Source organism: Ursus arctos, unplaced genomic scaffold (genome assembly GCF_023065955.2).
Source record: "Ursus arctos isolate Adak ecotype North America unplaced genomic scaffold, UrsArc2.0 scaffold_19, whole genome shotgun sequence".
Lineage (NCBI taxonomy): Eukaryota > Metazoa > Chordata > Mammalia > Carnivora > Ursidae > Ursus > Ursus arctos.
In genome coordinates, this window is record NW_026622863.1 from 19,304,385 (window position 1) to 19,328,814 (window position 24,430).

A 24,430-nucleotide genomic window follows, 5' to 3' on the forward strand; every position below is an offset into this window, starting at 1 on the left:
GGATGCGATGGGGTAGGGGAGGGACGCAGGCATCCCTCCTAGGGGCCATTTACGGCAGGAATGCCTTTACGGGAAGGCGGGATTGTAATCAATAGCGATTTTTGTTGAGCCTCCGGTCGCTTTTGACACACGGGAACCTCTGACATATCCTGCGTGGGACACCACCCGGGAGTCAGGGGGGATTTGGTAATGGACCTTCTTTACTTTCCTGAGTGTGGCCTCAGTAGGCTGCTTCTTCGGTTCCCATGGACTCTCCCTTGGGGTGCCTTCTAACCCATTGGAAACAATTTGGATTGCAAAATTTAGGAAAGGACTGAGCTCCTGTAACACTGCATGGCCTCAGTGGGATCTATCGGTTAGATCTCTTCTGTAAGGAACAGAGCAAACGGACCTAGGGTACCTTCATTGCTTGTACCTAGGCCTTCATTGCTCTACACTAGGACCCTGACGTAAGGGCCTCTTGCAGAATGTGTTTGCCCGAATGGGTCAGCTAGTAAACTCTTTCCTGACATATTGGATGATAATTATCGAAATAGGCCTCCTCCAAGTAAACCCAGGTTGCTGGAGGAAACACAGGCCATCCCAGATAAAGGGGACTCAACTCTTTTCTCTATCACTGTTCCTTCTAACAGATGTGGGGGCATCTCCCTCACTCATTTCCCGGGTTAATGGCTATAACTGGAGCCATCTGTGGTTAGTCTACCTCGGGACAGGGACTTTAAGGAATATTCCCAAGCAGCTGCCGAAACTCCCTTTGTTTCGGGGAAATTCCCTGTCTTCTCTGGCCGGACATGGACTGCCTATTCCCCTTGGTTGGCGGGAAAACATGGGATCTGCTCCTCTTGGAGCTGATGAGCTCTAGAACCAGGAACCCTTTCTCTGCCTTCTGGCAGCACTTTGTCTCCTCTGTCTCCTCCTCCCCCTTCTTTCTGCACCACCTGGGGTGTGGCCTGCACAAGTGGCTTCTGTACCATCCTCGGTGCCTCTGGCACCATGGCTCCTCCTACCCTCACCATCAAGGAGTGAGGAAGAGCACCCCCTGGACCTAATGTTACCCACTCCAGATTTCCCCACCAGCGTCTCAGGTAAAACTGAAAATGGGGTGGGCCCAGGTGGAACATAATTCAGTATTTAAACTAAGTCAAGTTTGTTGGTATAATTAAGATAGACCTGTCTTTAAAGTTATCAGCACTAAATGTAAAACTTTTATTCTATCGAGGTTTACTAAAGATCAACTTGTGTTACCTCTGTTGTGAGTTGTTAGTAAAAAGATGACTAAAATAATGGTTAACTGTCTCAAATTTTTCATGGGTAATTGTTAAAATAGCTTTCAAAGTCTTTAGTAACTTGAATCTTGAAAGTTTTGCTTGGATGAGTTCATTGGACATCTAGGTCTTTTAAAAATAGGATACAGTCTAAAGCATTGAGTACTGGATGTAGGTTTGTGCTTTTGACTTCTTATTGCAAAGAACCTAAGGATATTTAAATCTGTTAGTAAACGTGTTTCGTGCTTAATTGATTCATAAATTACCATCTAAAGAATTCTGGTGTAACAGTTCACAGTTGGTTACTACTTAGTTTTCACTGGAGACTAGGGTTTCTAAGAAAACTCTACTAAATGTAATGAAGGCTGATGGAAATAAGGGAAGCAACTCTGTACGTAGAAAAGTAGGAGATATGTAAGGAGAAGACAGAATGCATTTTCTTTTTTTTTTTGAAGGTAATATAGTCCTAAATAAGATGGTTGTTTGGAAAGATGGCATGGGATAAAATCTGAATGCAAAAGAAAGTTGTAGAAGGAATTTTAGGTGTGGTCAGAACCGACTAAGACTCAAATGAATGGATTTTTAAGATACAGTGGTATAAGATCTGTGTCTGCTTTCTCTCTGTTTAGAAAGACAAAGGTTTCTTGAATTGTTCATCTGCTCTGGATAAGAAAATGTAAACAGTTTTCTCTTTGCCCAGAAAACAAAGTTTCTATGTTTTGTCATTAACAGGTCTTCGATCACTTAGTTAAAACTTCTCAATATTAAAGGAGCTAAGTTTTGCTAACAACTATTTGCTAACAAATATTGCCCTAAATATTTGCCTTTCAAATCTCTTATTGTCACCTTGGTTAAATAAAAATAGTTTTGTAATGATTTGTAATCCTATTCAGGCCTGTGCTATAATTTTAAGGTTTTAATGAACTTTACCAACATTTAAATTGTAAATGGAGTCTCTTTAACTCAATAGGCCTTTTTCTTTGGTATGCTAAGTTACTCTGGAAGTACTGTTAAGCAAGTGATAAGCCTTAGGTCACATTTGGGTAAATTGCGTAAGTCTTCTAGAGATTATATACAATTCCTAAAGTTATAATGTTTTAATGTAAGGTCATCATCACTCTTTTCTGGCTATCGAAGTGTTACGTGTCATAGAAGTAACCTGATTTCCTTGCCAGCTATATTGTAAACTCTCATCTCATCAGATCTCAAACCATGTCCATTCTGCATTTTTGTTATTTATAATTTTTCTTATTGTCTTGCAAAATGAGTTTCATCTTCAAGGAAGTTCATATAAAGGACTTTTGGGACAGATACAGGTTTTCGCTATCTTTACAGAATCCTAAAACTGAAATGGGTAAGAATTTCCAGAATTAACTAAAGCTGCGTTCAAACTAAACAAGAATTAGTTAACATAGGACTAAATTAACTAAAAGATTATAGTGTTGTGACTCTTGTTTAAAACATTACTGGTTCTCTAATGTTTGCTCTTCCAGATTGAGGAAACTTTCTCTTAAGACATCAGTGATATACAGAAATAAAGCAAATTAAAGCATTTAACTTTTCTCTCTACCTGAACCCTCTGAAATTAAAAAGGTCTCAGTAAGTATTCTTTCTTCCATGGCAATCATAATCATTTGCATAAGTTCAGTAAGTATTGTTCTCCTTGTAACAGGACACCATTGGAAACATTGGTTATTTTACCAAGGCTTGGACTGGAATGTCATATTTGAGAGACATACATAGACTCAGATATGACCAAGCAGCTTTCAGGAACTAAGGTTGACTTTATGGACATAAAGTGGAGCCATAAAGCCGCTTGGAAATGTTGGCCTAATACCTTGCTTACAGAGTTCCCAGCAGCCTCACCAGGCGAGTAAAGAATGTCACTTCCTGGCAGGTGCAGGAACCCCAGGATACTTTGGGGACCTCATGAAGAGGAGTCCGCCCAAATCTACAGGTATTGCAGGCACGTCTGATAGCAAGTACTTGGCTTGGCTTCTGGCCCAGAGAGACTACTAAAAGTTCAACCTGGAGATTCCTTATAAAAGTTCCAGCAAAGCAGATTCTAAAAGATTTATGTGATCAATCACTATTCTTGCTGAGCTTATGTAAATAATTATGCCAAGTTTGTTAAAATTGGACTTGTTTTGCAAACAAATTAGTCCTGATTTGGCTATCTCTGGAAATGATGGTTATTTTAGAGAGAAATATTATGTTTAAATAACCCACCTTTGTGGATGTTAAAATCTAGATCTGATTGTCCTTAAATGTTTGCTTAAGCTAGACAACTTGAGGCAAACTTAAGAGAGATAGCTTTTTTCTATTTCTATACAATAGCTCATGTATGGGACTAATACCAGGACCCTATGGATATATATTTAATTATTTGAACAATTGGGAAATGGGATAGATTCCCCAACAATTGTATAAATATCACCTTGACCAATTCTATGTGGCTGAGATGATGAAATAGCTCCCTGAGAGCCCAAGCATATCCCACTCCATAGGCTTGTGGAGATAATGGATGACCCCACTTTCCTTGTGATTGGTCTGGATGATGACTTGGAGATGCCCTTATCTCTTGACAAATCTTCCCCCACTTGCCAGTGATAACTTGCTAATTAAGATACTAAGGCTAGACCTCAAACAAAGAGGGCTTCTTAATGGTTTCATCCTGCATAGTTATATTTAATCTTAGAAGCCACCTCTATGGCTGTACAATTATAAGGGGAGGCTTTAGCCGAGCATACAATAGCCCTCCTGGTAAAAGAAGCCTCAAAGCTCACTATGGGATAGTCTCTGACTGTAATGACTTCATATCAGGTCCAGAATGTTTTAGAGACCAAAGGCCACCAATAGGTGATAGGAGGCTGACTTATTAAATACCAGGCGATCCTTATAGATATGCCTGAAATAATGCTTAAAACCTGTCAGACTTTAAACCCAGCTACCCTTAAGCCTGGACCTGACCACTGTACTTCTATAGAGCATAACTGTTCAGAGGTTATTGATCTTGTCTATTCTAGTCGACCAGATTTAAGATGTCCCTGTTGAAAATACAGAGGACAATTGGTTCACCAATGGTAACAGTTTCATGGAAAAGAGGGGTAAGAAAAACGGTATGTTATAGTCAAGTCTAACTCAAGACTGTTGAGGTCAAAGCCCTGTCAGCAAACATGTCTGCCCCCAAAGCAGAATTAATAGCACCCGTCCGTGCTTTGCAATTGGCAAAGGCCTTAAAAATACTTATATTGACTTCACATATATTTTCCTGGTCCTCCATGCTCACAGTGCAATTTGGAAGAAAAGGGGATTATTATCATGCCATAACTCCCCAATCAAATAAGGGCCTGAAATCATTGCATGTATGGCCCTCCAAAACCAAGTAGCCCTTGAAATCCTGACTGCAGTTCAAGGAGGCCCAGTATTATATGTCTGACTCCTGGCTGGGACCCAATGGCTATGCAGCTCTAATCTGTGGCCATGGCTTCCCCCAGGCTGGATAGTCCACTGTACTCTGGGTTTTGCCTGGATGCATGGATACATTATTAAAACCATTACCAACCCTTCAAATTTAAAACCATAGTGGACATGTTCTGTGTCTCATTGGTGACCACCTAGCATCTACCTTTGTTACATTTTTGAGACTGGAGACTATTGTTTGGCACATGGAAACTCTTAAGTACATGGTCAAAGCCCTAAATGACACTCAAAATAGCATTTCTCTATTAAATGCTAGGTTAATACAAATATGCAAAGTAGCTTTAAGAAACAATGATATTAGATGTTTTTAACTGCTACATAAGGTGAAACTTGTGCTAGCATAAAAACAGAATACTGTGTATACAGTCCAGATTACCACAAAACATATCTGGGTTTCTATCTGACATGAATGCTCAAATTGGTGCTTTCCTTTAGTAATTGCTCTAAACTCCTAGACTAGAGGAAAATCATCAAAGGTCTTTTAATCAGACTTCTCTTTCTCATTACAGTATTAACCTTGTTTTTTCATTTCCGGTGTCTCCCTTGCTAGTGCCAAGACTCCTTCACCGCTGTAACTTCCAGCTAACAGATAGTCCCTTCTACTCAAGGAGGTTCATCTATGTTGTCCACGTTGGATTCAGCTGCCTCCCCTTCCTTAACTCCCTCTATGTTCCCCAACTGACCAATACTGACCCATAGGTAGGGACATCTCTATGCCCCTATTCAGCCAGAAGACATTACAGAAGATGAGACCTTCCACCTTCAACAACCTTAAAGATTTAAGGGTCAAAATTGTTCAGGGAGGAAATGATGAGGGAACAGAAGGCAAGCTGAGGACAAAGCAGAAACTGACACCCTGCAAACCGCCCCCTCCAAATGGGATGTACATGACATTCCTCAGGCACCCCTGGCTGCCCAAAAGCTAAGGAAAAGAAAAACAAATGCTTAACTAACAGAGATCACAGTCCTGCAAGACCAGAGTCCCTCAGTTTACACATGTCCTAGTGATTTACAAGAAAGAAGCTTTCGGGGCGCCTGGGTGGCACAGCGGTTAAGCGCCTGCCTTCGGCTCAGGGCGTGGTCCCGGCGTTCCGGGATCGAGCCCCACATCAGGCTCCTCTGCTATGAGCCTGCTTCTTCCTCTCCCACTCCCCCTGCTTGTGTTCCCTCTCTCTCTGGCTATCTCTATCTCTGTCAAATAAATAAATAAAATCTTTAAAAAAAAAAAAAAAAAAAGAAAGAAGCTTTCATCAACAGCCTAACTCTCAGAGACCCATAATTCAGTTTCCTGAAGCCCTAATGTTACCACCCCCTCCATAAAATTGAGGGAGGATGAGGCAGAAGGAAATGTAAATAAAACGGAATTTCTTTCCGGACCTGCAGCTCATTGATAAGGACACGTGATAGAAGGAAAGTAACATTCTCCTGGGAAGCTCCCAACTATTTTACTATTAACACCTTCTAGAGGGGTCTACAACCTTAACTTGACAATAGCAAGGCCTCCAATATCCTGTGAGTCTTTAACATATGAAAGTACTTTCTCAACCTCCCTTTTTTCCTCACCTCCCCCAACCCCCTGTTATATAATCAGCCACCTCTCACAACCCGGGGCAGCAGCTCTTTCTGCCCACGGGCCCTGACCCCATGCTTTAATAAACCACCAATTTTGCACCAAAGACGCCTCGAGAATTCTTTCTTGGTCATCGGCTACGGACTCCACCCCACTGAACCTCACCTGTATTCCATAACCTCATCAGTAACACACAACAAAAAGTAACACATACGAATAAATATAAAGACTTTTCCACATTTAAAATTCCTTAAATATTTGAAACCTTAAAGTGAAAATAACAATTATGTGTCATAAAATTACAGTATTTATACAAGTAAAATGTAGATAAAAATAGTACAAAGGTCAAAAGGAGGAAATTAGATTACAGAATTATAAGTTTCTTATATTTTATGTTCAATGGTCTAATATTATTGAAGGCTAAATTGTTGCCAACGCTTATGAATGGGGAACAATTAATAGTTTCAACAAATTGTGCTGGAACATCTGGATATAACATTTGACAAAAAATTGGACCTCAATTCTTGCCTTATCCCAGATGAAAATCATCTTAAAATGAAAACAGAATTTCTACTGATTCAAAATTAAGGAAACAAGTATCATAAAAAATGGACAAGCATCCTGAGATTTAGAAACTTCACAAAAGAAGATACTGAAATGGCTAATAAACACATGAAAAGATGTTCAATATCTGTAGCCATCAGAAAAAAAGAAACGAAAATTAACATTACAAGATTTACCTATACACACTTGAATAAATAAAACTTTTTAAACTGACAACACCAAGGGTTGGCTAGGATACATAGAGAAATTGGAACAGTTATGTATTGTTGTAGGAATACAAAACGATACAACAAAGTTAGAAATACTTGGAGTCTTCTTCTACACTAAGTCATGTATTTACCAAATGGCTCAGGAATTGTACTACCTCGTATTGTCCAAGAGAAGTGAATGCACATTGGCCCATAGAATTTTTTCTGAATGTTCATAGTGATATTAATCATAACAGTAAGAAAATAGAAATAACTCACATCACTCAGTAGGTAGATGGCTAAGTAAATTATGATTTCTTAGACTGTTGAACATGACTCAGTAAAAGGGAACAAACTACTAAGAGGTAGGGGATGGAGAAAGAAATGATGCTAGAAAAACAGAAAGGGGCCCTTTAGAGTACGGACAGTAATTTATACAGTGGTCTTGTTTCAGTGAAAAGTCATGGGGTGTTTTAAATGAGGATGCAACATGAAATTTTCTTTAAAACAAAGTCATTTTGGTTTCGTGTCTGCAATTATTGAGGGTGAGTGACAGTCAAGAAAATGAATAGACAGTAAGGCACATTGTGCAGGTACCCTAGTGAGATCCAAGGTAGGGCTTCACTTTGTGGTAATATTTGGAAACAGTGTGATGGGCAGATTTTTAATATGTAAATAATTTAAAATACACATGTCTATGTATACCTACATTGATGTGCTTATAGATACAGAATATAGATATATAGACATAGGTATGAGATGAATGTATATACGAGTATAGATATAGGTATAGATATAAATATAGGTATAAAGTTGATAAGCCTTCCTTACGGGTTGAATGCAGGTAATTAAAGATGTGGAATCAAATATGACTAGAAAATTTCCATCTTGAGGATTTGGGGGATATGGTTCAATTTAAAAATTGTGGAATACTGGGGAAAGTGTAGGACAACTAAGAACCTTGTTGTGTTAGGGATACAGCAATATTAACCCAAAAAAGAATGCAACACCAAAGCCCAAAGCTATCTCTGAGCAGAATTAAGAAAAAAGCTGCATCAATTACAAGTGCCCCCAGAAGTGATATTTCTATCAATTTTTGACAGAGATTACCATGGATGCATGCATAATTTGGGTCCCTCTTCTGATATATCAATTGATCAATCAAATTAATGATACAGATGAGCAGAATATAGTTTGAGTCTATTTGTTTATGTGTCAGGTGGGCCTGAAATATAATTAAAACAAATCCATCCAGGACTTGGACTTCTGAAGATACCAGCATAATTGGAAGCTATTTTTCTGCTAATCTCTATGAAAATAAGCAAACAAGCAAGCCCATTCAAATTTAGGTAAATACCAGGAGGAACATTTGTTGTACCATGAAATAAAAGTAAACTCAGACTGGTAAACTAACTCTAACTGCGGAATTTGGAGAGATCTACACAAATTTCTGCAACCTCTGCAAAGTCACTAGGTGAAACTGACCAACATTAAGGAACTTCTCCCATGATCCTCAATTTTCATGCAAAGATGGAAACATTTACTCTGGCTACTTGATAAAAACTCTCAACTTATTCCAGAGGTAACTGAATTTGGTGGTTTTAAAATCCCTGTGATGGGGGGCGCCTGGGTGGCACAGCGGTTAAAGCGTCTGCCTTTGGCTCAGGGCGTGATCCTGGCGTTATGGGATGGAGCCCCACATCAGGCTCCTCCGCTATGAGCCTGCTTCTTCCTCTCCCACTCCCCCTGCTTGTGTTCCCTCTCTCGCTGGCTGTCTCTCTCTGTCGAATAAATAAATAAACTCTTTAAAATATAAAACAAAATAAAATCCCTGTGATGGTCTACAATTTACTGAGGAAATCAGATGCATCATCCTTTTTTTTTTTTTTTTTTTAATTTATGTGACAGCCAGCCAGCGAGAGAGGGAACACAAGCAGGGGGAGAGGGAGAGGAAGAAGCAGGCTCCTAGCCGAGGAGCCTGATGTGGGACTCGATTCCGGAACGCCGGGATCACGCCCTGAGCCGAAGGCAGATGCTTAACAACAGCGCTACCCAGGCGCCCCAAGATGCATCATCCTTAACTCCAATTGAAGTGACATAAAGGCCTGGAGTAAGGTGTCTCTTCAGAGAAGACAACAGAAGGCACCAAGAATCACGGGCCATGGATTCTACATCTAGCTTTTCTACTCACCTAACAAGTACAAGTTGTTTCATACTCTTATCCCTCGGTTTCATTATTTATGAAATGGAAATAAAATTCACTTCACATGGAGAATTATAAAGATTTTATTATTTTGGAAATTTAAACAATAAATAATATTATTTTCTTCTATTTACCAATTTATTCCACTAACATTTATGGGGTTCTTACTATATGCAGGCCAAATTTAATGGTAATAATCAAGATACAAAAGTCCCCATCCATGAGGACATTTCATTCAAATAGAAAAAAATAAACAATAATCTGAAATCACTTAACAAAAATATAGTGGGGAAATATAAAGCCAGTGAAATAAAAATATACAAAAGTGATTGGGGTATTTTTCAAAGATTTATTTATTTATTTATTTATTTATTTATTTATTTATTTGAGAGAGAAAGTGCAAGTGAGTGTAGGAGGGGCAGAGGGAGAGACAGAATCTTAAGCAGACTCCCTGTTGATCATGGAGCACAGAGCCTGACACAGGCTTGATTTCATGACCCTGAGATCATGACCTGAGCAGAAACCAAGAGTCAGATGATCAACCTACTGAGCCACCAAGGCTCCCTATGAATGGGTTATTTTTGATAAAGCTTGTCATAACTGCACCTGAAAAAAAAAACCTGGATAAAATGTAGAATCAAGTCATGCAGGGGTCCAGAGGAAGAATATAACAAGTAGAACAGAGAACTAAAGCAATAGTCTTGAAATAGAAGCCACTTTGGTGTCTTCAAGAACAGTTGATGCCTTAGGCTGGTGTGCAATAAATTATAGATGAAGAGAAAGGGGGCAAGATCTCTGAACATTTGATGGCAGTAATTCAAATGAGAGATGATGAGGCCTTTAATTCAGGTAGTGGGAAGTTATGAGGGAAGTCTTATTCATATTTTGAATAGTTTTTTTGAAGTTTGAATAAACAAGTTGCTTATGGATTGGATTACATGAAAAATACAGGAATAAAAAGTGACTCAACAGGTATTTGATTTTAGCCAAATTGTGAGTTATTTAATAGGAGAGAGACTTGTTAGCTGACCTCACAAAGCAATATCCAGGGTTAAATTTGATAGTGTCTAAGAGCTTCTAGGGAATTAAAATATTTGTTAGACATTAGATGATGTTATGTAAACACTAAATGCATAATCCCCCACAGTGCTCCATAATTTAAAAAATAGTTGATTGTACAATTAATATAAGGTAATTGTAAAAGAATTAGCATAAGGAAAAAAAAAAAGATAACCATAAACCTACCACCCAAATACAAACACTATTAAGAGATGGATGGATGGGTGGATGGATGGAGAGATAGACAGACAGATAATCTGCAGTTATAAATATACCTTAACATTTTCAGGCATTTGGTTTGAGTAAAATATAAATGAATGTAGACACACATATATTTTACGATTAGGATAATAAAATTTATCGCGTCAGTTCATTCATCTATATACCTCTCTAGTGATCCATATTGGTTAATAAACTTATTTAAGTTAACCATATGGCAATTTTCATTATCTGTGAGTTCACAGACAGGACTTTTGAAGCACCCAGATGACCTGAGTTTATAACTAATTGTCTTCTTTCCTCTTCATCTCCACATATAGAAACAGCTAAAGTGCTTTGCAGGATAGGATGACCTTAATGAGGACATAGAGTAACTGATAAATAGAAACCATTCTGACTACAAAAGATTAGAAAAAAATATTAACATAGCCATTTTTTTTCTTGCTACCATTGACTGACTTGAGAAATTCATTGTAACATGAAAATTTAAAAAACCCTGCAGACCGTGAGGGAGGAATTTCATCAAATGCTAATGTTCAAGTAATAGCACATACAAATAGAATACATGCATCTGTGAAATATTAAATATCAATGCAACGTATAGTTATTCCAAAGTCATTCATTTTATATAAGATGTTGGGTCTTGATCCTCCTTCCAATTTAACTTTGCTACTCTGCTCCCGAAAGAATTTTTTTTCAAGTAATGGCTATGCATATGGGTATAACAGCAGTGTAGATTTTAGCTTCACACTGCATGCATTACCAAAGTCAGGCTCACAACGGGTTAAAAAGAAAACACTATAAAATCTGATATTTTAGTATTTTAGTTAAGTATCCATTTTTGTTATATGTGTATATGTGATTAACCATTACAAGGAAAGAGAGAGAAGCCTCATTTATGTAAGTTTTAATTAATGCAAAAATAACATCACTGAGCATGAAGAATCAAATTTGATCAAACCAAATCATCCATTGTATGGAGAAGGACTAGATGGTCACTGGACAGTTTTGAGGACTGGATTTAAATCCTAGCTTTATTTTGTGGGACTTGACAACTTAGTTAAATGCAGAAAATTGACATTTCTCTACCAGTAACATGGGAGAAGTAATTAGCTCAAGCACATTAAGAAAAAAATATTGTTTAAACACTTTAATTTACCAAACATTATATAAAATAAAGCATCAATGAATTCAAACAGAGGCAAGGCATCCTGAAGGAGATGGAGTGAGCTATGGCCTTCAGGATGATTAGGAGGTGGCTTGGTTGATAAAAAGGATGTGGAAAGAAGAAGGCATTCTAGGTATGCACAAAGAGTATAATGCATTAGGATGTATGATTATTTTAGGAGGCCCACAAATAGAGTTCAAGTTACTAAAGAGATTACAGTCATAGTAGGAGCCTTGCTTAGAATGGTGCCTAGCCCCCAGTGGATATTTCATCAGATTTATCAGATTAATAAGCCAAGAGTAGCTATGTAATATAAAAGCCAAAACTGCATGATCGGATGACCTTATTTATCTTGAAGTGTGATTGTTGTTAGTAATACTCATGGTCCTGATATCAGAGCCCTGATATTTAGAAATTAATGAGATATGATCTTGATATTGTGTTTTCTGTTAATATTCTTAGGGTTTTTGAAAAGGTATCTTAATGCCTATAGATCTAAGTGATATGCAACTGTACTTTACATCACTCCTTCTGCTCAGATATATATATATATCCTACTCTGTGAATCTAATTTTCTCTTTCTTGGAGATAAAACAATTAATCCCAAGTTAAATCCCTTTAGCAATATTTCATTCAATTTTCTTATCTTCATCAAGATTTCTCTTTCTCTCTCATTTTCTCTGTTTTAACAAACAGAGGCTAGAGTTTAAAGGGAGAAATAGATTCCCTCAACAATACTTTCATCTAAAGGTCACTTATTTACAGATATGTATTTCAGGTGCTATATTACTATTTTCAGGCCAATTTGTTGGTGTTGTATTTTTTTTTTCTCTCATTAAGAAAATCCCAAATGTGATGAGAATAGTAAAATAAATATCCTAAAGTTTGAGTAATGATTTTAGGGGTTCTTATTCTCTAAACCATTTCTTCTAATACATGATGATGGAATTTGACTATAATGGCATGAAACATATCCATTAAACAATATTGTTCAGTTCAAAGACTCTACAAAGGGTCTAAAAAGAGCTGAATGTTGGATATTCCCTCATTTTTAATGACTTCAAACCAGTCCAAATTTATTCCATAAATAGAGTTTTGTCTGTGTTTATAAATTTGTAAAGACAAAGATTTAGCAAATCACCAGTTGTTCTGTCTCCACTCACTCATTTATTCTTTAATTTATTCCATGCTTCAGGGGCAGCAGAGGATAAAGAAGAAGAGCTGGACTTTGACCAAACTGAGGGATTTTGTATTACATATGTAAAGCTCAGACTTTGTTTTCCCGTGTAGTGGGAAAACTGAGATGTTATAACAAGGGAACGGTCTGGTCATTTGTTGTTTCTCAATCAGGTCGCTTTTGACAAAGGAGGGAAAGTGAATTAATGGACTTAGAGGTGGGGATGAACAGTAAAACTGATAAAATGGATGCAGATTAAGAGAACATTAGATTTGTCTGAAGGCAAAATAATGAAGTCTTAAAATAAGTAGTGACAGAATGGTTAGAAATGAGGGGCAGGATTCAAAACACTTATGTGGTAGAAATTGTATAATTTGGAGCTATAGGATGAGAGAGGAAGAAGAGCAAGCTTTGTGCTGTCTTTCAAATTCCAGGTGATAATATTTACAGACCTATGGAACCATACTGTTTGTTAATTCTATAAGACTGTGAGGAAGGATTTAGTTGTGGGATAAAATATCTCAATGCTTAATGAATAATAATTTGAAAATCTTAAATTCTTAGACTATGGAAGAGATGACCACATAAGTATGAAACTATTGTTAGAATATATGGTGTGGCAAAGAGGTCTGGAGACAACGTCATCACAACCTTGATGAGCTTTCTTATTTAAACTCCAAAATAACTTCATGGCAGTGGTGGTTTTGTAAATTCAGTCTCAGCTGAATGTGGTTTGAATTAAGGAGAGTGTCACCCAGCTTGGTGGTATCCATTCTTCAGGAAACACAAGCTGAGAATCTTGATGCAAATTTGTGAGAGCTGAAAACTTCTAAGAAAGGAAGAAGAAACCAGAGGAGAATGAAAACATGAATAGACCAAGATTCTGTAGATTTCTAATGTGAGTTTCATTTCCATACTGTATACTTGTGTAGACAGTCTCAAACTCTTAAGGAACCAGAATCCACCCAGTGCCAAGTAGTTTGTGTGTGTGTGTGTGTGTGTGTGTGTGTGTGTGAGTGTGTATACTCACCATCTTTGAAGGAGTGGCTAATATGGTCCCATATCTCCATTGTGACCAATAACAGAAATAACAGACCAGCTCAAAAAGTCAGAGAGTACTGTATTCCATATCATTTCAGAGTACTATGTATATCAGCAAAGCAACACCATGATAGGGCATTTCGTGGTAAATAGAAACACTCACATAACTTAATTCAGTAGTGGTTGTTTCCACAGTTCAAATTCTTCACCTCCATAATAGATAATGATGGAACAGAAATTGACCATAGCAGTGTCTTTTAATTCCATCCTATTTAAGCACCTTGACTATTGAAACCAGCTGTAGACTCTGGTAAGGCTGAGGCAGTCGGAACACAGAAAATACATCAAGAGGCTGAGGATAAATTTCATGGTAAAAACTAAGATCAGTTACTGAGTATGTGATCCATCATAGTCTAATATTGAGACAAAGGACTGATTTTAAGTTTCATTTACTAGTTTTCAGTACAAAGGTTATATAAAGCTATATGGAACTGTCCTCAGGGTTGGCATCATGGATATGGGTGTGTCAGATAATAGGGACTTAATTAGCACGTGTTTGGAGATCCAAATAAGAGTGTATTTGATCATTTGATATCTAATTTTGTAGTGATCTCCTTTGTCTCCAATACCCTTATCATTCTCTTATAATTCAGAGGGAAAATCAAGTAGTTTGAAAAGTATACTGCATTTTCAGTTAAAAATGGCAGGGGAGGGGTTTATGTCCTATTCAATAACCGTATGGGAGTTAAGTAAATTTACTTAAATTATCTGAGCCCTGGTATCTTCATTTGTAAGCTAAGGGTAATAAAACCCAGCCTGCCTCTTTCTTGGCATTGTTTTAAACACATGGAGGGAAAATACTATACAAGCATGACATCGATGCTATTATTGAATTATTTATACTGTTTTGTCCTCTAAATTTGAATGACTGAGCTCTTTTTTAAGGTGCAGTAAGGACACTCTGGGCAAGTGACCAAAGTTCTTTCAACCTTAGTTCCTCTACACAGTGGGGCTTTTATTTTTCTTTTGCAAGTGTTAACACCAGTATTAATCATAAAATCATTTGAAGACTATAAGGTTTTAAGAGTAATAGGAAAAAAAATGAGACTATTCATAAATTTAATGTCTGTTTGGGTCATTACCAAACTTAAAATATTCCTCAGGTAATTAAAAAGTTACAATTATGCATATGTGTGTGAATGTATGTATATATGTATGAAAGTGTGAATGTGCATGTACATGAATTTTCAGTATGCAGAGATCCCTTTTTAAATTAGTGATAATTGAAAAGTTGACCTATAATGTCAACATCTATGTATCCCAATCAATATTGCCCCTTTAACATGTATATAGGAGGTTTTAAAATTAGATATTTGTTAAGAATATTCAAAACTATGAAATAAATATGTGGAATTATTCAGATGGTATAAACCTTTTGACAGAGGCCAATCACTATTGTGATTAACTGGCAATTACATTGGCTAATAATATGAGAGTAAACATTTCTAGCTGGATTATGTATGCCATAAGCTAAAGGCCATTTTGAACTAAATGTATTCCAATGGCCACACCAGTTAAATATTGCATGAGTATCATTCAAAGGTGCTAGTTCAGCAGGAAGTCTGGGCAGAGGAAATGACTTCCTTAGGTAAAATGATGAGCTCATTTAATCAGCTTCCAAATTCTTGACAGGGATTAATCTTCCATTAGGAAAGCAGGAAACTCCTCCAAAGCAAATACATGGAGTGTTGTCTGCCATTTTAGCAAAGAGGTTTTCTTTTTATTGCAGCCATCAAATGCCTTCTATATTAGCACTTTATACATTCATAGTTATTTGCAGCTGAATCAAAACTAAATTCTATTATTATGAGTAATAATAAATATCACTTATTGAGCACTAAGCTAAGCATGTTGTATGCCTAACCAAATGCTAAAATAAACGGAGTGTTAGGTACTATTTATATACTAATTTTAGCACTAACTTCCTAAATTCACAATGATAACATGTGGTAGTGTTGGAATTTGAACCCCTTCAGTTCACTCCAGAGGTGAAACTCCTAATTTGGTCACCATTTCTCTTACTCCCTTTCTTCTTTGCAATAATAGGGCATAATGAAGACAACTCCAAAATTGAACTAAAAAAAAAAAAAAAATTGGGGGTTTGTAACCTGGTTTTACCATTTTTCAATTCCATGAACTTGGGTCTTAAATGCTGTCAACTCAAGTCAACTTGTAGGATGATACTATAAGAGTGAGAAACTCTTGTGTCTATATCAAGAAGGTTTTTACAGAGTATCCATACAGTGATAACACATCCTCATATTTACATTATGCAAATTACTTAATTTCTGTAATAACATTTTCTCATTGGTAAAATGAGCATTAAAAACTTGTCTTGTAGTTGTGATGATATATTCAGATAATGTCTATGAAACTACTTAACATAATGCCAGGCACCTAGTCCTTACTAATAAAACATTAGATTATTTACCACTTTCTAGGAACAATAAACAAAAGATAATCTGAAATCAATTCACAAATAAGTTAGGGAACAAATAAACCACTGTTTCTCAACCTGGGATTAATGTAATGTGCTCACTAGCAAGTAATAGAGAGAGAAACATAGGGCCTGCAGAGATTATCTTAGGATCTGTGGTTAGAGTCAAGGTGTTGCCATGGCCTGTGCCTAGATGTAATGGTAATTCAGTTCAGAAGGAAAGGAAAACTATAGACAAACTTATGTAACCCAGTATTCAAGTCAGAGCTTTTGACTAAAGACTTCTTTTCCTGGGCCCCATTGAGGCTGTGAGGTATAGCAGGTCTCATCTGGGTACAATAAATGGGAGAAGGATTCCTAATAAATCTCAATATTAATTTTCTTGAATGGTATCTGAGGAAGGGATCACATCAGTGATACCCACAAAGAAGTAATTATAATGCATGTGTTTCATTTGCACTTAGTTATTAAAAAGGTTTCATCATGATCATTTAAATTCCTCTAATCCCCATACCACAAGACTAAACACACACACACACACACACACACACACACACCCGTGTTTTGTAACTATTTGGACACTTAGGTGAAATGTATTAAATTGAAGTTATTAAAGTGAGATTGGTACATCACAGAATAAATTTTCCTAATGAAACGTCTTTTATTTATTTTTATTTTTTTAAGATTTTATTTATTTATTTGAAAGAGGGGGAGGGAGACAGAGACAGAGTATGAGCAGGGGAAAGGAGGCAGAGGGAGAAGGAAAAGTTGACTACCCACTGATCAGGGAGCCCAGTGCAATGTGGGGCTCCATCCCAGGACCCTGAGATTATCACCTGAGGCAAAGGCAGGTGCTTAACTGACTGAGCCACCCAGGAGCCCCAAACCTTCTCTTTTAAATCAATTAGCCCTCTTCAGTACTTTGCCAAAGTTTTACAGCAGATGACATGGTTAGAATCCCTTATATAAGGCAGAGCTTTGGAAAAAGAAATGCTCTCTCAGAGAGTGGGGAGATGGAGGTGAAGAGGTACTGATTTGTGACTAAGTGAGCTTATTCAATGTCACATCTCATAGTGACCCAGTAGGCATAATTCACTAATAGACCCTGGGAGGAAGTTGGAGACATGAGAAGCCATGGGTTCAGGGGATCATGACACAGAGACCAAGTCATTTACTCTTGGAGTAGGTAAGTAAGCTAGAGAAACATGTTATATTTATAAGACCTTGATGATAACATGGTATATGCTGGGCAAAGAGGATACTATGTTACATCTGCGCAGGCCTGAAACAGCAACAACAGCCATTGCCAGGGCAGATGGGACTGATGAAAATGGTGGACTACCACTGCATGGAGAATAAGCCCTCTATGTTCAGGTAAATGCTCCCTGATATCAACCCTAGACTATGAAAGCCCCATGTTATTTTGTATAGCACCTAAAACCCTACTTCTGTGTGCCAATTAATTTATTCAAGTATTCAGTTACCAGTTTATCCATTAATCAATCCATTCCTTTGATCAGGATTTAATGAATATCTACTTTGTGCGAGACACCATCTAAGTACATTGTCCTACTTATACTCAATTGTGAATGAAATATGTATATCTCTTACCTCCATGAAGCTTGTGGATCTAAAGGAACGTTTTATCCATGAGTCTCCAAAGACCAGAGGCTACACATTTTTCAAACATAAGTCACCAGTGTCAACCCCATTGTCTGATGTATGGCAAATGAACTTTATAAAATGATAGAATTTAACTAAATGATCCCTCAGGACTGCCCAAGCTCTACTATTCTAAAATGATTAGGATAATAATAATGATAATAATGAAAACAACGATGATGATAATTTGATGATAGTAATGAACACATTTTTTGTTCACTAGATAGCAGGCTCTCTGCTAATTATGTCACATAAATTAGTTCATGCAATATAAGCATATGAGTCAGATATTATTCATCTTCATATCTTACATATAAGAAAAATGAGTTCTAGATCAGTGAATCTTGAATATCTTGAAAACAGATCACTGTACAATTAGTGTCCAATTCAAGATGTCTGACTCTAGAACTATCATATGATACTTGTTCCTTTCTGCAGAAACATCTGCCAGTGAGAGATAAATATTACTATGCGTAACAGCAGTGCTGGAGTAAAAACACATTCTTAGTAAATAAAGATTTTAAAGACAGAAGAAAAAATGCCTGCTAAATACAATTTGGGATTTCTCTTCCATCCATCACACTCAATGCGGTTAAAAATACAGACAACTTTTTACAGCCTCCCCTTGCCATTTAACTTACCTCTCCATTACTTTGGCAAAAGCATTGCCATGGCAACTGGTCTCTTCCAATTGTGCTTACACTAATGTTTCCATTTTAACTACTGACTTAGAAAGTACTGTCTAAGTCTGGCTTAACTGTAAGTTAGGAGGACACACTTATAAACGGTAAAAAAGAAAAAAAAATACAAGCAAAACAACTTCAAGGAGAGCTAGAATCATTCACAGAAAAACAACAGTTGTAGTGATAGTAATAAAGGCTATCCTTTATTAAATTGATATGGCATACCAAGATATCTGGGGGGGACCCCTATTTATTTCATTTCTCCAAATAGTCCTGTGAGATAGATATTACAGATAAGAAAACTGAGGCACATGAGGTTAAGTAACTTTCCTAAGGTCACACTGTTAGTAGCTGATATAACATATAAACCCAAATTTGTCAGACCCTATAGACCATTCAATTAAAAAAAAAAAAAAAACTTAATGGTTTTTGCCGTGCAATTTTAAGGACACCTACATCTGCCTTAAAGCTAGTTGATCTTTGGCAGGTAATTTCCATGTCAGTTGATTGAGAATGTCTTTTAGTTTTCTAGAAGAAAAGCCTGACTGGGATTTTTGTGAAAGTATTTATTTAGGATACATTCCCAGGAAAAAGTATTAATGGGATACTCCAAATTTACTTTCTTCTTCTTTGTTTTCTCTCTCTCTCTCTTACACACACACACACTATATATATATATATATATATATATATATATATAAGCTTTATCCCAAAAGTAAATTCTAGGAGAGAAAAGTTTGTATCATTCAATTAAGATCAAGTATCCACGTCTGGTTCCATGAAATCTGGTCACAACAACAGGATGATATAGTAAACACATTGATGGCAGTACTTCAGATAAGCATTAATTTTCAATAAAGATGAACAAACATCTGAAAAAATATTCTTCGCATTTAGTCTAAAATAGATATCTGTATTACAAAACAGCTTATAAATGTTGTCACAGAAGATCTATAAACTCTGTAAACAGCTTCAATGCAGTTTGCATTAATTAATCACCTGACTAGTCCTATGAGATGGGTGTTATTTTCCTCATTTTACAAATAAGTAAAGAACAGAAAGAGCTAAATAATGTGCCTAAGGTCATAGAGTTGCAGCAGCAAAGTAGCATTTCAAGTGCTTTTTACCACACCCCGCATACTCACATCCTGGCTGCCTTAACAGATCCAATATTTCCTGGGAACTTCTGTGTGAGTGTGAAAGTGTGTGTTCCTTTTATGATTCTCCCCATCCTTCCTCCTACGTTAAAACAGGGTCAAGAAGGCCAGCTCTGGCCGCACCAGGCTCCTTTTAAGGAGCAGCACCAGGGTTCCCAGGAAACCATTCATCTTCCCTCCCATACTGGGAGACCATCCAGAGCCTGCCACTCTCACTGCCAGACTATTTAGATAAATATCTCACAGATAATCTTTTTTTGTCCTTCTCTCTCTCTCTCCTTTTCTACTTTCACTGCCCCGCCATCCTTCTTCCCTCTGCAATTTCCAAGGAATTAATCTTAGATAAGGGCAAGATTTTTTAGACTAGAAAGAATTTCCACAGATTCATTTAACGTCTAAGCAGCTCTCAGAAATTCAATTTCCTTACCGCATATGGAGCACCTACAATGGGCCCAAGTTCCAGAATAAGATTTGAAGATGAAAATGAAACAAAATGGGGTACCTTAATGTTGAGCACCTATTAAAAAATAAACCTTTGTAAACAGGAACAAAATGATTTTTTAAATACTGAGAGCCACCGTGTTCCTGTTACTGTACTTCCTTTATAAATGTTCTTACCTAATTCATGTGAGAACTCTGTTAGATACATACTATCATCGCTATTTTACTAATGAAATATCAAAGTTGTGGTAATATGGCTAAACAGGAATCCCATGTGGTATCGAAACATTCATTCTTCCGACTCTTTAATACACTCGGCTTATCTGTTCTACAATTCAGTGAAATGGAATAAAATATTGAACAGAAGGCTATAGTAAAACTTACTAAAATGCCGCACATGCAGATGTCTAAACCGTCACATCTGAATGAAAAATTATGAATTCTATTTTGTGTCACGCTCTTCATTATGGGATTGTCAGAGGTGAGGATCCTCAGGCAAGATTTCAATAAAAGTCATGGGTCACATGCTTTCATCTCTTGGTTGTAGCTATAGTTCTATATTTTAGGGAGCTAGGAAATAGGTACCTAGAGTCAAGGAAGAAATTAAAGGGTGGTTGAGAAGGAAGTTTCCAAGAACAAGTCAGATGAACATGGAAGGTCACTGCCAGTATTCATAGAGAATGGGAAATGGGAAAGTAGAATAAGAAAGCAGGCTGGCAGCTCCACACATCAGAAGGTGCTACAGTAGACAGTGTAAGAGCCTAAACTCTTGAGTTCAAACTATCTCAGTTTAACGCTTCACTCTGCATCTTGCTCCCTATCTGGCTTTAGCTAAGATATTTACCACTTACAGCTCCAGTTCCCTCATCTTTCCTTTATTGTGAGCAATCAAATGTAAATTGCAGTAACTAGTATTAGATAAGCCTTCAAAACATATTATCTGAGTTTCTCGGAGTAAATCTGCAAATTTATCTCATTCCCTGTCTCTATTTCACTTAGATTTAAGTCCTACCTGCCTCCATCTGTTGAAGATGCCGGACTCTGGTATCTTGTAAGTGCCAGTAGCCCTAGAGAATGAAAGAGACAAATAATTTAATTTCTGGGAGAAGGAGGTAAGGGCACATATACAGTCATATTGTACATGACTTTCCTTTTTTTTTTTTTTTTAAAGATTTTATTTATTTGACACAGAGACAGCCAGTGAGAGAGAGAGCCAGTGAGAGCGAGACAAGCAGAGGGAGTGGGAGAGGAAGAAGCAGGCTTCCAGCGGAGGAGCCTGATGTGGTGCTCGATCCCAGAACGCCGGGATCACGCCCTGAACAGAAGGCAGATGCTTAACGACTGAGCCACCCAGGTGCCCCATGACTTTCCCATTTTTATCCCAATAAAAGCGCACAGAGATAAATTAGTGAAGTCACTTGGGAAATGGGATCCTTTGCCTTGACTTTCTCCTTCTTACAGAACTGCTTTCCTGATGCTGACCATCAGGAAAGGATAGGAGGGACCCCATTTTTTGCAAGGCCTTTAGAGGGGTGGAAGTTGGTACAGAGCTGTAAACCATGCTGCAGAGCTAGTCAGAGTTCATCACAGCAGCTGCACATGGACATTGATGAATTTGGCAATTAGTTCATCCCAGCATCTAATATGTAATAGGAGCATATTTCTGGGTCTCTTAAAGACTTCATGGGATGCTAACCATGGCACAGTCTCTCCTCTCTCTGTCCCTGTGGCAGTAAATTGCAGTGGGATTAATAGCTGAGCTTGCTAGAGTTGGCTTCCTGATAGGGCTGTTTTAAAGGACAGCAGTAAGCTGTATATTACAACTTTCACATGATGGCCCCTTCCTTCCCACACGTGCTATAGATGTGGCTGATGAAGAATGCCTTGTGTGATGATGAAGCTCTGATGGTCTCCTTAAAGGTACCACATTGCCTAAGGGCAGAGTTCTCAGCAAGGTTTGGGCTCCCTGGGTAGAGGTGGAAAATGTGGAATGAAAGAATAAATAATTAAGTAAGATTTTAAAAGATTTATAGAGAGAAAATCTAATGTTTGAATTCCTTATTAGAGGTAAAGGAGATGTTTTCACTATTTCAACAAGTATTATCAGGGCTGGAACACTGGCTCAGACTATGAATACACTGGTTATAATGTATAATGTCTGTTCTTTTGGCTGAAGTTGTGTCAACTGATTGTGGACGTCCTGGTTATCGCCTGCCGAGTCAGCTCTGACAGGCACTGATAAATGTCTTTGATTAATAAAACATTAGGAATCCAATTAAATATTACTGAATACATGTAGTGTCTTCGGTAGACAAGATCTTTCAATATATGCAGCCTTTTCAGGGGTGGAAAATAGTAACAACTTACAGTAAGTGTTAAGGTTTACTGGGCACCTGTTGCGTGATAGGCACTGTTCAAAATGTTCACAAGTATTATCTTTTAAATCCTTAAAACAAGCCTACAAGGTAGGTTCAGTTTCTTTTTCCATTTTATAGATGAGAAAAGTTTACTAGTTTGCCTGTAATTTGCAAAGAATATGGCTCAAGATCCTGTCCTCTTATCCATTATAATATATTTTAAAGTATAATAACAATAATAGTATTTTTTCAGTACTGTAGTAGGCTGACTGAAAGCCACCCAAAGATACCAGGTCCTAATCCCTGGAACCTGTAAATGTTCTGAGATTAGAAGATTATCCTTGATTATCTGGAAGGCTCCTAAATCCAGTAACAAGTCACTTCCTATGAAAAGAGGCAAAGAGGGATTATATACACAAAAGAAGAGAAGAAAACGTGAAAATGGAGATGAAAATTGGCAGGATGGGGACACAAACAAAGATATGCCATCAGCCACCATAATAAGCTAGAAGAGGCAAGGAATGGGGAAAAAAAAAAAAAGAAGAGGCAAGGGATGAATTCTCCTCTAGAGTGTCCAGAGGAACTATGGCACTGCCCACACCTGATATCTTGATTTCACCCCAGCAAACTGATATTAACTTCCAGTCTCCAGAACTGTGAGTAAGTTTCTGTTGTTTTGAGCCATGAATTTTGTGGCTATTTGTTATGGCGACCACAGGAAACTAATAGAAATTGTGAAAGATAATATAGAAGTTATCAGACACTTTTTTCAAAGTTAGTGAAGATATCTGGGCTAGAACCATTCAGTGATAACTCTTGGAGGTAGAGGACATATTTGTTGACTCCTGGCCCAACATTTTTACCCTTCAGGGAGCTTTTCCTGGTTTAGAGAAGTTTTAGATTGGGGAGCAGTGTTTCTTTCTTGTTATGTCTCAGTAGAGACACTCATACAGAATATCTTGTTTAGATACCTATGTGACTTTTGAAAGAAAATGGACCTTGGGGGCGCCAAGGTGGTTCAGTTGGTTAAGTGTCTGCCTTTGGCTCAGGTCATGATCTCAGTGTCCTGGGATGGAGCCCCATGTCAGGCTCTCTGCTCAGTGGGGAGTCTGCTTCTCCCTCTGCCTCTGTGCTCTCTCTCTCTCTCAAATAAATAAATAAATAAATAAATAAAATCTTAAAAAAAAAAAGAAAATGGACTTTTAATGATCTAGAATGTAATTTTTCATTAAAAATGTGTATAATTACTCACCTTTCATGGTTTTTGTATTAAAAGGTGTAATATATATATATATATATATATATATATATATATATATATATAGCCATCCCCAAGTAGGACCCATTTAATTTTTAAAATTTTATTGACTTCCTTATCAAGTTATCATCATTCTTGGGAGAGATAAAACACTAAATTTTTCTGAAGAACATCATTTTCAGACTTAAATGATTCTTTTTATTTAAGTGCATCAGAGATCCATGGAAAGGCAGCATGTTGCACAAGGAAGAAAAGAGGTTTCAAGTGGAAAAATTCTTCTTTGAATCACAGCATATGCTGCTTACAGGATTACATTAGACAAGACCTATATTCTTTGATCTTTGGTTTCCTCATCTCTAGACCAGAGATAATTGTGTTTGCCTGAACTTTTCCAAGAAGGCTTTGTTGGGGTGGGGAGTACAGGAGCAGAAATGATAA